Raw genomic sequence first — 13,648 nt, forward strand, 5'->3', positions numbered from 1 at the left:
TATATATATACATATCTACCTATGTATATATAAATATATATATATATATATACATATCTACCTATGTATATATATATATATATATATATATATATATACATATCTACCTATGTATATGTATATATATATATATATGTATATATATATATATATATATATATATATGTATATATATATATATATATATATATATATATATATATACATATCTACCTATGTATATATATATATATATATATATATACATATCTACCTATGTATATATATATATATATATATATATACATATCTACCTATGTATATATATATATATATATATATATATACATATCTACCTATGTATATATATATATATATATATATATACATATCTACCTATGTATATATATATATATATATATATATATATACATATCTACCTATGTATATATATATATATATATATATACATATCTACCTATGTATATATATATATATATATACATATCTACCTATGTATATATATATATATATATATATATATATACATATCTACCTATGTATATATATATATATATATATATATATATATATATATATATATATATATATATCTACCTATGTGAGTGGCTGCATGACTTCCTGAATGGTAGAAGTCAGACAGTTGCAGCCAATGGAGAACTATCTAGGGAAACAGAAATATTGAGCGGTGTTCCACAGGGAACTGTTCTGGGGCCACTACTGTTCATAGTGGCCCTTCTGGACATGCCCACGGTCACGCGGAGAGCCACTGTCACTAGATATGCTGATGACACAAAGATATCTCAGGCAATAAAGAATCCTGATGATATTGTAAGCCTGCAGAATGACCTAAATGCAATATATGAGTGGGCAGAGCAAAATAATATGCAGTTCAATGCAAAAAAATTTCAAGTACTGCGCTACAAGACCACAAGTACCTCCCAACTGGCATACACAGGGCCTGGAGGTACTGCAATCCCAGAACAACAAACAGTTAGAGATCTGGGCATCAACATGTGTAGTGATGCATCATTTCACATGCACATTATCAAGTTGACAGCAAGGTGCAGACAACTGGCGGGGTGGATACTGAGGACTTTCCGTACAAGGGATCAAAAAGTCATGTTGATTCTATGGAAGACATTTGTTCTGAGCCGCCTAGACTATTGCTCTCAGTTGTGGTCACCACACAGTGTTAAGCGGACAGCAGAACTCGAGGCAATTCAGCGGCACTATACAAAAAAGATCACCACAGTCCAACAGATGAACTACAGGGAGCGACTGAAGGCACTAGGTCTCTACTCCCTGGAGCGCAGGCGGGAGAGATATGTAATAATATACATATGGAAAATACTGGAAGGACTGGTGCCAAACTTTGGTATCAAGTACTACAGGAATGCCCGCACGGGTCGCCACTGCATGGTGCCAAAGGTACCGTCCACTGCATCTCACATAAGAACGAGATACTGCAGCAGCCTCGGTTTCAGAGGACCTCAGCTCTTCAATGCCCTGCCAAAACATTTGAGAGACATGCAAGACATGGATGCGGAGGTCTTCAAGACAAAACTTGACGCTTTCCTCTCCACGATACTAGACGAACCAATGGCTCGTAATGAGACGCAGTTTAGGGCAGCTGTGTCAAATTCTCTTATACACCAGATGTGCCATCAAAACTCTTGATTGGACCATGTCAGGTGGGGGAGAAGAGCCATGCAAAGAACGTGAAAATCACGGTGGTGCATCAGCATGACCGCAGCCACTTGGCTGAAACACATAAATAAATAAATAAATAAATATATATATACACACACATGAATGTGTATGTGTATGTATATAAATATACATATATGTATGTATGTATATGTATGTGTGCATATGTATATATAAATTTATGCACGTATCCATTTATATATACTCATAAGTACATATGCTTTAGATGCAACATTTCTTCTGTGTATACATATGATAAACATATATGACAAGCAAAAGCTACAGAGCTATGCGTCTGTGTACAATGGAGCATAGAAATGTCGTTTTAAACTGAAATGTTTTTAACATTTTTGAATAATCGATAAATTCTGAAGGTATAGTATACAAGGAAGTACACCATCTCAGCTACAGTTTAATATTGTAGTATTGACAAATATGGATATTGCTATAGAAGTAGTAGTAGTAAAAGCAACAGTAAAACTTTTATTACAAGCTACTTAGTACTGATCGTGTATTTAGAAAAACGAGCATGTTGCTATATGGCTGTTCATATATTCATATTACTATATGTATGTGTATGTATGTAAGTATATATCTGTATGTGTATGTACATTTATGCAAGAATGTATATATATGAGTTTATAATTGTAAATTTGCAGTGCAGAATTTTGTATACATGCAGACATTCATGTGCGTGTGTGTGCGTGCGCGAGCCTGCTTAATTCTATATACGTTTACGTGAGAGTACAATCTTATATATGTGTGTATGTATGTATTTGTGTGCGTGTGTGTGCGTATGTGCATGCGTGCATGATTGCAAACATGTGTTTATTATTGTGTACGTGTGTCTATAAGGCTGTGCATGAGCAGATCTGACAAAAAGTTCCGCAGCATCTCCTCTGGCAATTTACATTATGAGTTCAAATCGCTCCGAGACAAACTTTGCCTTTCATCTCTACCGAATATGTATATATAAATATAATACGCACACACACACACACACACACACAGGCACTTGTATTTGTGTCTGTCGTAGGTATATAAGCAGGAGAAATTTTACTAATTTCCCCGTAGATTGACGAAAATATGAAAAACATTCAGCAGTTTTTGAACCTTATTTTTTTCCCATTAGTGTGTATCGACATCTATATAAAGTTGAGACCTTCAAAAAATGCGGGTTAAAATTTCCTTGGTAATGGAAATTGTTAGTGTGACGCCACATGTGGATCAATGAGTGGAGCGGTATGGGTATCGAGTGGCCCAGAGGATATGACAAAATATATGCTAACTCTGAGCAGCAGCTCTTCAGGTTGCATTGTTGGGAATGGAAAATATTTTGTGCAGAGGTATGAAAATTCCCCAGGACAAAAAACAAAAGTGATCGCATTAATTTTGGGTAGGAAGCAAGCTTAATTGTCGATGCTGTTACGATCAGACAAATTATAATGTAAGAAAAAAGGCTAAACTTCTGATCGCAACAACAAAGTATTCAAACAGGGAAGTAAATGTTCATATATGGAGATTGTCTCCAGTCTCAATTCTTTCAAGGTAGGTGGTGAACGGTCCGACCCGTATGCACGTCCGTCTCTCGTTTTTCGTACTATCCGCGCCAAAAGAAAAACTCTCACTATCTTCCCCACTCCCCTTTTTAACAGGAAGTACGAGATTATCTGCCTCGCTCGTTAACAGGAAGTGAACGAAGTTACCTGTCTCGTACTATGCTAACTTCCTGTATATATATATTTGGTAATTCATACCAACGTTATTTCATTTCTGACAAACGGTCGTTGACAAACGTTTATCTCGCCACCTTCGGAAAATATAGGGTAATTTTTCACCCTCCATTATATTATAGGTATACATAACACTGCGTAGAAGACCTTTTTGCTGTTCCGATAGTTGACATGCCTGAGTTACAGTGTTGGTTATATTTGTTGTCTGTAGCGTTACGTTATGTTATGTGGGAGTACCAAAGTTTTGGTGCTGCGACTTTTGTGCAGATGTTGCAGAGGCTTAAGATGACAATTCCAGTCACTTAACTACCTGTTTCAGATGAGCCAAGGTGGAATAAATATACATATTCTTGTATTCTCATTATACTGGCGACATTTTGACATGTCACTTGACTTGCAGCCCCGTAGGCTATAAGGGTTGGAAATGGGTATTTGCAGAATGTTTTGTGTGTCGTAGTGAACATGCTGTGGTTGGATGACATGATATTTGTATAGATGATAATTTTAGGATAACATAATCAGATGACTGTACAGTAAATATAGAAACATATAGTTGATAATTTCAAGAAATTCAGTTTCTGCACTATAGCTTCCATATGGAATGAACATGCTGATTAGTCGAAGTTTTGAACGAAATAACTTTAGTGATTGGTGGATTAATTGATATAGATCGGTGCCATGAATGTAGGGAATAGACTCGAAGAAATTTTAGCAATTGGAAGAATTCAAAAACAGTAGAGAAACCCAATGCCTTTGAAAGAGTTGTAGAAATATACTTTGAGATTTAGAAACCGGTAGTTTATTTACTGGAATGAAGCTGAGAACGGTATGTGACAGGGAAAATAGAATCTACATACGTGCAGACATCACCTTTCGTAGTGATACATTGGACAAGTTGCAGTGACTTATACTTCGGCTTAGGACGGTACATAGATGTTGCCGCTTAGATAAGATGATATTCTGCAAAAAAAAATAAAGAAGATAATAGCCATGTGGTCTTAGTTTTATTTTATTGTTGTAAAAACAGAATTGTAGACAGTATCGGGTCGCCCTCATGTAGCCGTGATCGAATACCTGGAGTCCTGTTTGAATATTAAAGGAATCTATTGTTGTATATGTAAATTAAAACAAACACTGTAATATCACTCTTCTCACAAAGATAGCAGGCTGTACATCATTTAGAAATAGTGACCCACAGGTTGGAACAGTATAGATTCCTAAACACGCACAGTCGGCTGTACACTAGCTTTAAAGATCACATACATTTGCTAACACGTGTGGTAAGGAAAAGCTTCAAACTGCAGACATTATTAGATAAAAAAAAAGTATATTGTCAAGTGTGTTAAGAATTTGCTGTAGATACTTTTTTATTGATTTCTTTCACAACTTGTATTGGAGACAATTAAAGTAGTACTAATTGATAGTATACGACAAATGCTTTGATACTTCAAACAGGAAAATGAAGATAGTACAAGTGGAGAAAATTGTAATAAGAACTAATATATTGGACGTCTATAAAGAAATATGTAGGAAGATTGAGATGCTGTTAAAATATCAGTTAACTATGTATTTCTAGTGTTCAATTTTCCATTATTTTACTGCATAACCCCGAACTTCGCTGTTCACCATACACAAATTGGTATTATTTCTGATGATCAAGAGAATTATTGTACATCTTGAGTAACAGGTTCAGTTACGATCTTTTCGGAATTAAAACCGATTGTAAAAAAAAAAAGAAGAAAGAAAATATAGTTTTCGCATTCAAGAAGTGATATTGATCTAGTTTACGTGATCTTTTGCAAAACTTGTGTTGGAAACGATTGAATGTATTGAACCACTTTGAACGAGATGAAACAAGGAAAGAATCGGGAAATATATAAATCATAGACACCTGCAATTGATTAAAGAATGTATGTATACGTAGATATTCGGTTCACATTTGTTGCAGACATAGAACTGATCCTGTGGTTCCATGTATAGTCTAGCGTATGCAATAAGGAATTACCATTCTTAAAATAGGACAATAAAGTAAATGAAAGTACTTGAACGAGTCTATTATATTTGCTCCTTGATATTTGCAAAATACAGTCTATCGAGTGTTCAGTTACTATATGAATTTAGCATATATCATGTTATTTTCATCTTGGATGGTAGCAATAAAGTGACACCATATAATGAAAGGTATTAAGCAAAGAATATCTGTGCAACGAAAGAAATATTAATTCAACGTCAAAACGAATTCTATCAAAAAAAAAAAAAATATTAACCGAACTTTTTAATCTAAAGGAAAGCAAGGCACTGTTTTCGAAAAATGCTCTTTTGAAAGATGAATAAAATGTTAATAGAAGTGGAAAGATATGTGTTATGAAAGAAAGAATACTTGAATGAGGAAGAAAATTCAATTGAAATGTGAAAATAGTTAAGGTCTGATTAAGGAAGTTAACTCAAAATGAAGGGGTTATTTGTATGTTTTTGTTTTATTGAATTGAAGGAAATGGTGCATATAAATAAGGAAAAATACGATATTTATTAGTTACGTGACTGGAACATAATGATTAGTCTCAGGTCTTAAGTGAATAGGTTACGAGGACTTTTTCGGAATAATGAAAACAATAAAATAAAAAGCGATTCACTAAAGAAAGAAGCAAATACTTAGAAGAAAAAAAAAATAGTATAGCACGATGACGATAATTCGAATTCTCCCTCGCACGAAACAGATTTGAGGGGAGGCAGGCAAGTCAATTACGTCGACAACAATAATTGATAACACAAATTCTTCTGCTATCGCGGGTGTTACGTTCTAAAATACCCCCGCGATAGGTGAAAATCCGCGAATTAGAAACTTTACAGTACTATATATTTTTGTAAAATTATTTTTATAATTTGTATATATTTATTCTATTACAAATGCAAAACAACACCACAGAGGAATCGACGTAAGCTTAAGTAATAAACCGCGATAAGTGAACCGCGATATGGGGAGGGATTACTGTACGTTTTCTATTTTATCGACTTCTAAAGGATGAAAGACAAAGTTGACGCTGGTGCGATTTAAAAGGAGCGTACAGATTTTGGCAAAATGAATTTGGTAGGATTATCATGATGATAATAAAATATTCAATGTTTGATATTTTGGGTTTGTATAATGAATGCTTCTAAATTGCATCACCAGCTTTATTCACAAGCGTTCTCAAATTTTGATAGAGCATTATGTTTTTTTAAGTCGTGCTGACTATTATTTATATTGTTATTTTTAGTAACGTATATGTAACAATTGCTTCAGCACTGGTGACTGACGGCTTCAAAATATAATGAAAACCCACACATTGTCGAGCTGGGAAAAAATAAACCAGCTACTCACAATATTTTTATTATTTCATTTTCAAAGATTATTTGGACTATTTATTTTAAAGTTTATATTGGTGTCTAATGCTAATTGGTTTTTGTAAGGCTCATTCATCTGAATTTTGAGTTTGGGGCAAAATTATCTTATCGACCTAATTTGCCTTAAACGCTTCGAATTTAGATAAGTGTTCTTATTTTTTATCGCGTCGTATAAAATGCAAGCCCTATTTTACTTCATTATTACTAATGAATTTTCACTCGACATATCAGAATGAAGAGATCAGTGAAATGAAACATTTCAGGTAATTAATGTGTACACACGCACACGCACACAAACACACACACATATGGTGGTTGTCTACTCCTTATGCAGTGTTTGACCACCTTACACTACCTACACTTTAGAACCATCATGGCATCCGATATGGCTTTTTAAACCAGATAATGTTCTGAAAAGACACCCACATAGATTGCACATCCAATTTGGACCACCAAGAGCTGCAGATTAGTTCTGATCTTTGTGGATCACGTTGTCTTTTGAGTCCTCCGTTAGATTTGCAAACCTTCTGGCATACACAGCATTCAAAGGTGTGCAGAGACATACAGGCAGAATAGTCGGTGGAGGTTCGTTTCCCATGGGGTCGCAAATGAGATTGAATCCCAGCAAAAGAAATGCATGGTCTGTCAAAAACTGTGCACACAAAAAGATCATTGTCATTCACCTGCTCAATCGTAGCACTCTTCCTTAGATCTCTTTTGAGTCTTACATGCGTTATCCAGGCTTCTTCAAACGCTTTCACTCCACTCCACACTTTTGTTCGCCATGCACCTCGATCCGAAGCAAGGGTTTCTATGTCTTCTGGATCCATTCCAAGTGACTTCAGAATAGTCCTTATGCCGTCCTCTAACCTTTGTTTAGGTTTACGCCGATAGCGTTTCCCCTCTGCTAGCTCACCATAAAACAGCTTATTCCTCTATATTAGATATATCTGCAACCTGCTCCTTGTGTGAGTTAATGTAATTCAAATAGATTTTTGTTTAGCTGCACTGTTTACATATACTATATTTAAGTTTTATAATGACCCATGGATCATTGTTTCTTAGTTAAAATCCCACCGTGAGATTATAATATACTGTGGAGAAGTAAATTGTCATTCAACACTAGTCATCTACTCTAACTAAAATCCATTTATAAATTCTCAATCAGAACGAAGCATGACACTGAGAAAAATATAAAATTGGCTAGTAATTTGTAAATATCTAAAAGAATGTTATTTATGTAACTGAAAATGAAATGTAATTTCACAACAAGTAGCACATTAAGTCTTATTACTGTAGGAATGTAAATGCTACCATTTTCGACTTCCATTATATTCCTTGATATATAACACATTATAAATAACAGTATTATATCACCATTTTGTAGAAAGTTAAAATACTTCAAAACATGCCGGTGAATATGAAAAGAGAAAAATATCGCAAATAGTTTGAAGTAGTTTACGGATTATTTAGAACTTCACAACAATAAAATCAATCACTGATTTTTCACGATGAATTAATTACATGAAGTTTATCGATATAGAATTTCTGGCATATTATCATGTTAATTCAAAAGCTAAATACATTTTCATCGCCGAAAATATATTCTTTTGTGTGCATAATGTCATGTAAATCACTTGGATATTTCAATTTCTTTTCTCAAATTTCTATTATCCTTACGATTATTAGACCATTTACAAAACAACAAATACATTTCCCACACATACAAGCGAAGATAGTATGCCGGCATATATAACAAGTATGCTTAAAAAGTAACGCAACGTTACCGATAAAATAATTCATACCATATGATGAATATCACATCTGCCTAAGCGTTATATAGTCATCACAATGCCTATCAAATTAATTTAAGTTACTTCTGCCTCTAACATTAAGTCAAAGTACCATATTTGTTACAATGAGTGACATGTGAGTCATACTGCATCGCTAAAAAGAAGAACTATTTAGCGAATATTATAAGTGGGGGAAGATTTTTTTGGATTAATATTAACTAATAGTAAAGAGAGGATCATGGTAGTATATGGGGAGAATTCACAAAAAAAAAAACAAAAAAAAAAGACGAAGACAGTTGGTGTAGAAAACAAACAGATGTATTAATATAACGCTTGGGAAGTGAAAAAAGTATTTAACGCTTCGAGCCTATGCTCTTCCACAGAAAGGAACACAGAAAGAAACAAGGAGAGAAACACGGAGAGAAAAAAATAATGTGTAGTGGCTGCACATACAATTTCGTTGGTAATTCCTTATGGAGTGGGGAGAAGATTGCAAGATCTATCCTGCGGGTAGTGATGGCTTAGAAAGTTAGGATTAGGTCATCTATTCTTTTGTTGATAGGGGTGATGGTTCCGATTTTTAGACAGGTGTGAATCTGTGTTTGAGTGTTGTTTTGATTTTCTTATTTTCAGGAAAGGGTTGTTGGAAGCGTATATGTACATGCACGGACGTAACAGAAGTAAATAGCCACTCCATAAAACACCGTTTTATATTTATTCTAACTGGTAAAGATTTATATTTTTTATTAATTGACACGTTTTAGATTCTATAAGTGACTGTTTAATCATGCCATATACAAAAAGAAGCCTTGAAACTGTCTGAATTTTAAAGTGGTCGTATTGTGAGTCATTCTAAAGGTAGACATAGCGCAAAATCGCAGAAAACCTTGGGATCCCGCTTTCTACAGTTAATAGAGTGATTGTGTAATTCACCAGAGAGGGGAAGCATTCCACATCACCTCACCCAGTTCAATGAGCGCACTCTAGCGGGGTCCTTCTCGTTACTTATAGAAGTGTGGAGGATAATCCTCCTTGCAAGGCTTCTGACATAGCATAACAAGTTGATGTCAGTCCCAGACAGCTGTCAGGAATCTCCGCAAACTTCGTTACTATAGCAGAGCAGCAAGAAAGAAGGCACGTCTTCGACCAGCCAACATCAAGCGGAGAAAAGATTGGGCCAGTGAGATGGTGGAGAGACCGCTAGGATTTTGGGACACTATTGTATTCACTAATGAGCCCAGATTTGCAGTATTGCTTGACAGTGAACAAGTGTGGGTCAATAGACAATGTGATCAAGAATTTGATGCGGAAAACTTGCAGCCAACAAGGAAACACGGCACCTATTCTGTGATGGTCTGGGCAGCAGTTTGGAGCAGTTGATCAGAGCTGGTGGAGTGTGAGGGAAACAAACACAGATAAATATGTGTTCATATTGCGGAAAGCACACCTTCCAATCTTCTCTAGTATGGAAATGATTAAAGAAGACTATTTATGGAAGATGGGGGCTCCTTGCCACACGGCTAAAATGAGCCAAGTTTTGTTGGATGTAAATGGCATTAAAAAGCTTCCATATCCTAGTCAGTCACCAGATATGAACCCTATTGAACACCTCTGGGACAAAATGGACAGAACACTTAACAAAAAAATTAAAAGAACAAGAAATTATCTTCAAATCTTGATCTTTTGAGATTACTCCATGAAACTTGGCAAGAAATTCTGCAAGAGCATATTTATCATATGAGCAGTAACATGTCTAATAGGATCCTTGCATTGAAAAATACAAAAGGCATGTCTACTAAATATTAAATATACACGTTATAGCAATTAATAAATACTTTGAATGTATAATTTCAGACTCAAAGAAATTTTAATGATTATAAGGGTGCCTATTTATTTCTGTCATTTCTGTGTACATATATATGTATATGTATATATACATACATATATGAGTATATATATGAGTATATATATATATATATATATATATATATATGTTTATATATAACTACACGCATATGTGTATGTGTGCGTGCCTCTGTGTGTGTGTGTTTGTGTATATCTATACACATCTGTTTGTATGTATATATATATATATATATGTATTTTCGTATGTGTGTATATATACACTATACGGAAGGAGATGGATCTTATTTACACGTGCAGTAAGAGTTCATTGGCCATGAACGAACATTGGATTACATCAACAGTACTAAATTGTAATGCTGGACCACGAATTACGTTGCTGGTATTCTTCACTATATAATGGCCTTACTCTTTTGCTATGTCAGAAGTTTTGGGGCATTTCCTACAGAAGATAAACAGTGATAATAATTTCCTTTTAAGTTCTATTATAGAATATATATATCATTGCAAAGTGATTCTTAGATATGTCTAACCCATAAATAGACGGTCAAAATATAAAAGAAATGTCATTATCTTATCAATAACACTGGCTAGACGGAAGTCCGTTTAACAGTTTGCATTATCTGAGAATAAATATATCTTTTAGTTTTATGATGAAGTAACGCAGAGTAGTGCAAAGTGAGTTTGATGAATGATACAACTTCTTGTCTGAAAATAGCACTTCTTCTTTGCTTACTTGATAATGAATCGATTTATGTAGAATACAAACTATAACTTTGAAAACATAATTTCAATATTTATATTTAATCTAGACCGGTTCTAAAATCAATAATAAAGTGTAATCTTACAATTATATTCATTCAATAAAAATATTCTGAGAATTTCTGTAAATTCATTCTATTTCGCTTTTCTAAAAGGCGACTAAAACCAGAAACATTTTTGTTAGAAGCGTTTAGAGAAAATTACCTGTAGTGCATGTCATTGAGGATGGATATATTACTGGGTTTAAATTTACCACTCAATAATAATGAAAATGAAATCATTTAGGCTACTTCATATACACAAACATTTTTCGAGGAAAAAAATATGCTGGCTCATCTAATCTTCGTTCATGTGTGGCTGGAATAAAATTGTTTTCCCCTGATGTATATAAACATGTTTTATGCTTTAATGTACAAATAAAGTTTTCATTTCACAACATAATAATTCCACATTAATTTCAACTAAAGAGCAAAGTGGATGGTCTTGTATTGTTTTGGTCACACCACGAGAATTTAGTTTGCCAGACTGTATATCTGCAGGAGCACGTTCTGTTTGTGTGTTTGTTTGAGTAATCTGCGCGTTTGAGGGTATCATCTGCTTTCTGATATAAACACAAACATTTTTGTGAGAGGTTAGATGGTAGCATCGATAGCAGTACGTAACCGCTACTTTATTCCATCAGCTCCGAAAGGATGGAAGGCAAAATTGACTTCAGTAACATTTGAACTTATAAATAACCTGAACAAATAAGGCAAAATATTTTCCCGATGCACTAACGATTCTTCCAGTTCGCTGCCACGTGGATGTGAGCGCGCGCGCATTCGAAGTGAAGGGCCGTCAAACATTTGGATGCAACAACTTATGCTATTTGTTTTGATTTTCAACGCATTGAGTTCAAATGCGCAGTGGTAAATGTACCTTTCATTTTCTGTACGTATCTATAGGTATGGTTGTGTGTGAGCATCTATATCTGCGTTCATGTGTTTGGCACATTTCTTGCTTCAACGAAACAATGTTGTGCTAAATATTATAAACACATTCAAAATTATAAATTGCTAAAATATACGGAATATTCTAATACGTAATGGGTGTAGTATAATGGACAAAACGCTTCTGAAAGTGATACCCAGAATGGTCGCAAAGAAATAATTAAACACAGATAATCAAAAAGGATTTAATATTTTTCAAAGCTTTTGCGAGCTCTTTCTCTAGTTATATCATACGTAATTGAAACATTATTATTACGTCACGATTTCATCATCATTTTCTTTGCTGACTGAAGTAGTTCAAGCACGATTTTTTTTTTACCGGCTGTTTTATCTGAATACTAGGAACTATGTCTATCTCAATGGATGCTTACCAACAACACTTTAACACCCAATTTGAAGCCAGAACGAGTGGCTGACTATTAAAAAAAAACGCATGACAGGATGAATAGAAACTTTACACTGTAAACTCTAAAATTCTACCTAATTTAATTCATTGGTTATCAGTAAGGCATATTTTTGTACCCTTTCCTTTATCTGTCACCTTGGATTTTTATGGATGATCCCTTAAATGCGAGTCGAAACAATATAGTTAAGCATAGATATATCTTGTGATATTGCCGGCACTTAATGTTTTACGAATATCGTCTAGATAAATATGCTCCCTAACAGTGTTTGCTATAATTCAACTATATAATAATCAACAATAATATGGGTTTCACGATTTTTCTGTTAAAATTTAGTGATGAATTTAATTGCTCTGAACGATAATTGTACAATCAATTGACTGTCATTTATCTGAGGTGAACTATATCTCATATATTATTAACGCGTGACAAATTCATATCCCCTGCTGCATGGATTTTGTGATTCGAAAAAGGGTTAAATTTTTCATCACCTTTAAGATTCTTGCTACCAGAAAATGTGAGATAATTCGAAATTATGTGGCTTATTGCTACTTTCGGATAAATGTCACACTGCCAATTCCTGACATTTTAAATATGACGATACACACGATTGTGAGTTTCATTTTAGAAATTCAAGAAATAAAACGATAAAAAATACCGTTATGCAAATAGATAATACATTCTCTACATTTTCTTCTCCATTTTCCATGCGGAAATGTCAATACTGCACCTAATATAGGGATTTCTTTACGCTGAATATTTAGATATTGCAGTTAAAGCGAGAACAATTTGCTGAATGAACTGACAATTGATGCTTATTTCTATGAATATGCTACTAATACCCGTAATGTCAGTCCACCAGTTAACAACGATATTACAGACGAGATTAGTACTGTAAATACAAGTTAAATTTTGAATATGCATAACGTACGAAGCTGGAATTAGAACACAGAGATGCAGCAACTCCCTTCGCGTCTACACGTCTCTCGTAGCATACTGAATTGCATCGA

The 13,648-nt window shown here is 34.1% G+C and overlaps 1 long non-coding RNA gene across 1 annotated transcript; it reads right to left on the minus strand.

Moving 5' to 3' along the window:
• Positions 1–2,040: 2,040 nt before the first annotated feature.
• Positions 2,041–12,377, minus strand: LOC149134324 (uncharacterized). Its single transcript, XR_016242813.1, has 2 exons — positions 11,450–12,377; positions 2,041–4,403 (listed from the first exon to the last, which is right to left on the minus strand). It is a non-coding gene; the product is annotated as an uncharacterized LOC149134324 (long non-coding RNA).
• Between the last annotated feature and the right edge of the window lie 1,271 nt (positions 12,378–13,648).

This window comes from Octopus bimaculoides, chromosome 8 (assembly GCF_046866305.1).
Source record: "Octopus bimaculoides isolate indiv1 chromosome 8, ASM4686630v1, whole genome shotgun sequence".
NCBI classification, from domain to species: domain Eukaryota; kingdom Metazoa; phylum Mollusca; class Cephalopoda; order Octopoda; family Octopodidae; genus Octopus; species Octopus bimaculoides.